Genomic DNA, 5,369 nt, shown 5'->3' with positions numbered 1-5,369 from the left:
ATCTTAGAATCATAATTTTCAGAACTTAAGATAAAAGCCCATTGAAGTTCTGAATAAGAACCAATGGCATGGTGCACATATTTCAGTTTTCCAAACTCTTCAAAATGGAGCAAACAAGCCACATGACCTTGTTCCAAGACAACATCAAACAGGATAACATATAGACCTTCGTTCAGTAAATGAACCTTGACAATACACACACAACATCCAGTCTGACCTTGTTGGCCTATACATGAAGCCTTTCTACCCAGAATCTCAATGGGCTACCATTCTGCAATTTCTTTAAGCTTCTGTTGATTTTTCTCATCTGTAATTACCATTTTGGTGTTATTGTAAGTCCCAGAATAGATTTTTCTTAAGGTCCCCTATTTTGATTCAAAGATTCCTCCAACCCTTGTTTCATGGCCTCTAATTTAGCATCTATTTTCCCAGTCTCTTCTTTCTCCACGTCTTTCTTATTCTTATCTATCCAAAGAGGATACACAAAACTGAAATCACCATGGAAAAAAATTACTTGTATCCTAAAAGAAACAAACTTAAATGGAATCCAGAAGCGCTGTCACTGTGTCTTCCTCCATTTTCAACATATAAAATAATTTTCTTTAATCTCAAAACCGTGAGGGAGATCCCAGACCACTGCCAATACCCAGGATGGGGACCTGACCAACTCCATGACAGGTCTCAGTTCTGAGATCTTTAAGCCTGGCCTAAGTTTCTGTTTTTCAGAAAAGAAAACCAGGGTTCTGGGAGAACCACAGAAAAAGAAGAGCCAATCAGAAAAGGCCCCAACATCTGGCCAGGGCAGTTAAGGTTGATCAATAGTTATTCATCAACAAATCTGGAAAGTCCCCAAGCTCCTGACCTATCCCAAGCCTACCCATGCCCCTAGGCTAGCAGTCAACCAATCAAAATAAGGATTACCTCACCACCCTTGGAATTCCCCTAACAGGCTTTAAATTGAGCCTTCCAGCTCATCTCAGGGTCTCCACTTTGCGAGTGTGGAGACTGAATGCTGGAACTCTCTGCACAACAAACGCTCTTTGCTTTTACATACTATCTGAGTCTGGGGTCTTCCTTCAGCTATTTATGGAATCTAACATTTGGGGGCTTGTATGGGATCGCTGAGGCTGAGTAGTTGAGTAGAACAGTTGAGTGTTTTGAGGGGACTCTTTCTCTCCCCAGCTGATTGGTAAGTTTTGAGGCACTCCTTGTCCAGTCTGTTGTCTCTCTGTTCTTGAGCGCACTCTGGAGGCCAAAAGGGACTAAGCAGACTCCCACACAGTCTGACAGCCAGGAGTAACAGAGAACACTCCCGACTCACAGAAAGGGCCCTCAGGTCCTTATCTGGTTCTAAAGAATTTGAAAATTCCCATTTGGTTTCTGAACTGACATCAGGTCTCTTTGCCTCTCAAGGATTCCTGCCAGGTCTCAGCGAATTCAGGCTTGGTCGTCACCCAGGTAAATTAACTATCTTTTGCAGGAACGAATGGCCCACATTTAAGGTGGGCTGGCTGAAGGAGGGAACATTCCACTTGCCTTCTATTTACAGGGTTAAAGATTGGTATATGAATATCCCAGACTGCCTGATCAGGTTCCTTACATCACCACTTGGCAATATCTGGTGGAGTGATACCCCCCCGCCCCCACACACACACGTTGGCTCAAGCCCTTCCTGACTCCTATGTCCTCCCTTCTCCCAGCCTGCAAGGCACCACCACACCAGCCTCCCCTACTTCCTCCTTCAGCCCCAGAGGAAGACTTCTTTTGTCCCTGACCCTATGTCCTGGTGCCTGCCCCAGCTTCTCTGCCTGCTCCTAGGGAAGCCACTGCAGTGGGGGTGGAGGGGACTGGGGGGTGAACAGGACTAGCCTGTACCCAGCCAGACCCACTGGGAAGTATGCCCCACACCAGGGACTGGACAGCAGGCAGGGGTGGAATCCACCATGGCTCTTCCTCTGAGGGCCACAGGACCCCCTGACGGTAATGAGAGACAATATAGACCCACCTGCCTTTTATTAGTAACGACTTGTACAACTGGAAATTGCAAAACCCCAAGTCTGTGAGAAACCATCAGCCCTCACTGTTCTTTTAGATTCAGTGATGCTAACTCACCAGCCCACTTGGGATGATTGCCAGCAGCTGTTGAAGGTCCTCTTCACCACCGAAGAGAGGGACTGTGTTTTGAATGCAGCCTGGAAATTAGTTCCGGGTGCCAATGGATTGTCACTCAGGTCCAGGCTGAAACTGATGCAGCTTTTCCACTCCCCCGGCCTGACTGGGACTACAACTCTAATGCAGGTAAAGGGAGGCTCCAGGTCTACCACCAGATTCTCATGGGGGCCTCTCAGAGAGGCTGCTAGACAGCCCACAAATTTATCAAAATAAATCGGATAGGGCAGGGCAAGGATGAAAGCCCAGGTGCCTTCCAGGAAAGGCTGATGGACACCTACAGAATCTACACTTGCACTGATCCTGAGGCACAGGAAAACCAGTCAGCTACCAACATGACCTTTGCCAACCAAGCCACCCCAGACATTCGATGCCAGCTCCAACAGCTGAATGGATTTGCATGTAAACAACTGAGTTGGTTGCTATAATGGAGAAGTTCTACAACAATAGAGAAATGTCAGAAGACAGACAAAAGGGAGCTGGTGAAGATCCTCCTCGAAGCCTATCATGACTGACCTGACAAGTGAACTAAAAACCTGGCTTATAAGAGATGAGGAGGAAAGCAGGCTCCGCCCCAAGGGGCGGGGAGGGGGGACTAAGGCCCATCCTCCTGTAGAAAAAGATCAACGCTATTACTGCAAGGAGAAGGGACACCGGAAAAATGAATGCCCCAAGAGAGCCCAGACCAACAAATCCAAGGTCCTGGAACTAGGGGAACTCAATGACTGAGGATGTCAGGGCTCATGCCCCCTCCACGAGCCCTGGGTAACCCTAAAGGTGGAGGAAAAGCTAATGGATTTCTTGGTGGACACCAGAGCTCAAATTCAGTCCTAAAACAACCAATGGGGCCCCTCTCAGATAAGAAGGCTTGGATCCAGGGTGCCACCAGCACCAAGCCCTATCCATGAACTACCCAAAAACAGGTGGACTTAGGAATGGGGCAGGTAACTCATTTGTTTATGGTCATACCAGGATACCTTTGCCCTCTCCTGGGGTATGAGCATTCCTGGCAAGGGATCACTGGAGCTCACGGCCTAGGGCGACTTCCACTGTCCTGACTGCAGAAGTAGTCAGGCAGAGGGTGCATGGGCTGATGCTGGGGAAACTGCCTGGAGCTCAGAGATGGTGTGTAGGAACCTGTTTGGTCACCCAAGGCTATGTAACGTGCTCTCTCTTCCAGGAGTAAACCAGTTTGCATCTGCTCGCCCTCGGACTGCACTCACCTGACTCTGGCTATCTGTGCAGTGACTCCGGTGCCTCTCACTCCCTCGGCTTGGACCCCGCCATCACCCACAGGCTGGAGCCTTGGGAGGAGGACCAACATCTGGCACCCAACATGGCCTTGGCCCTCTTGGTGTTGGCAAAATGCCCCGTTTCTGTGAGTGGGCGCCTTTTCTTCGCTAGACCAATGTGGCCTGGGCCCCCTGTCTGTGTGTTTCCTAGCTGCTTGTAGATGAGCCATTAGCCCCCTCCTCTGTGTATGTGTGTGTTTGTGGGTTTTTTTTTTTTTTTTGGCTACTTATGGGTGAGTGTGCAGTCCCCTCCTCCCTTCTTTTCCCCCCATTTCTCGTTTCCCCTCCAGCTACGCCCTATGGATAATATTCTATTACCATTCACCTCCTCCAGCCTTTCCTTCCTATTCTCCAACAAGGAGGTAGATTCTTCCCACACACAACCAGAATCACCTGAGATTCTTTCCGCCCAAACCCAACTGGAGCCTGCCCCCACCTATGCATGGGCAGAACTCTACCCTCATCACTCCTCCATGATACAGCATCCCCTCTTCGTCCTGCAGCCCCACCTCTCATCCCTCTGTACTCACCAACCACAAACCCTCACCTAATACCCGTGGGGAGAAACTTTCACCACGCCGCCCTCCAGCTGCGGCCTACCCTGTTAATGTTGGACACAAAGTGGCTGCCAGGCCCTGGTATCCCACCCACTTGCTGATTTGGCCCTCATTTGGAAGATGGCCCTTGAGTCCAATGTGGACTGTTGGGATCAGTAAGCAGGCACCTCTACGGCCAGCCCCAAGGGACCTGACAAACCGGTTATCAGGCATTTGTGAAGACACCTAGACCACCTGCTGATCACCTGGAACTACCTGTGCATGCCCTGGGTCACCCTATAAGAGAACTCCTGGAGCCCCCCCTTCCACCTCGTCTCTCTGCAACCCCCTTCTCCCTTCCCTTAATAAACCTCCCACGTGGTACCAATCTCGTGGTGTGATTCGTGAACCCGTCGTGTAATCTTCACAGGTGCACGTTTCCTAATAGACTCCCCTTATTTTGAGCAGGTTCTTCTAAAATGGGCTATTCACTTGCAAACCCATTATGACTGCTATTCCCTCTTAAAGGGGTACATGCTCCTAGTGAGTTCTTCAATGGAAAGCAGCCTCTAACGACCTGGGCAAATTCCAGGCCCACAGCAACCTCCAACTTGGTGTTCCCATTTCCTTAGACGTGCTTATGGGTATGGGTTCCTACATTGGACCCTGTCACCCAGGCCACCATTGGCCTTCATGGGTACTTTGACAAGTCAAATCCATCTTTTTACAGGCCCTAGGACATGCCTTCCTAACAAGCCAGAGGCTTTTTTCCACAACCTTGTACAAGGGCCCTCAGAGGGCTTTACCGAATTCCTTACTCATGTGACAGAGTCGGTGGACCGGTGTAATCCCTTGGTCCAGCTAGAGAGGCTCTGATTAAACAGCTTGCTTGGGAAAGAGCCTCCACTGCAGCCTGCAATGCCATCACGGCCATTAGCAATGAAGATATCCGTAAGTGGATCACTGCCACCAAAGATATTAACCCCATGACGGCACCATCCAAGGCTCTTGTGGCCTCTTTGCAGACCCTGGCTATTGACAAACAACCTTCTCAAAAACCATGCTGGGCGTGCAGCCAGCCAGGCCATTTCCACTGTGCCTGCCCAAGGGGAGCCTCATGCCCTTGATGCCACAAAGACTATTAGTAGGCTAAAGACTGCACATCTGCTCCTTTAAACTTTCCCTTGGGGCAATCCTTAGCCATGCCAGGGTAATGTGGCAAACCCCCACATTCAATGGACCCTTCCCATCTTTGAGCATTCCCCTCAAATGACTGTGTTCCTAGATGAGGTCCAGATCAGAGGCATTGTGGATACTGGGGAGGATGTCTCCTCTAATGATGCCTCCCACCTCATGCCTTGGTCCTATAGGC

General features: G+C 49.7%; 1 long non-coding RNA gene across 2 annotated transcripts in view; it reads left to right on the top strand.

The window, feature by feature from the left end:
* Nucleotides 1-1,006: 1,006 nt before the first annotated feature.
* LOC129673837 (uncharacterized) overlaps nucleotides 1,007-5,369 on the top strand; it is a 10,370-nt gene continuing 6,007 nt past the window's right edge. For both annotated transcript variants that reach the window (XR_008719739.1, XR_008719740.1), the window contains exons 1-4: nucleotides 1,007-1,189; nucleotides 1,414-1,458; nucleotides 2,093-2,298; nucleotides 3,350-3,547. This is a non-coding gene — a long non-coding RNA (uncharacterized LOC129673837). The remainder of the gene's footprint in view (nucleotides 1,190-1,413; nucleotides 1,459-2,092; nucleotides 2,299-3,349; nucleotides 3,548-5,369) is intronic.

This window comes from Psammomys obesus, unplaced genomic scaffold (assembly GCF_907164565.1).
Source record: "Psammomys obesus unplaced genomic scaffold, mPsaObe1.curated_primary_1811, whole genome shotgun sequence".
NCBI classification, from domain to species: domain Eukaryota; kingdom Metazoa; phylum Chordata; class Mammalia; order Rodentia; family Muridae; genus Psammomys; species Psammomys obesus.
The sequence above is the reverse complement of the archived record's forward strand: the minus strand, read 5'-3'. Positions and strand labels throughout refer to the sequence as shown.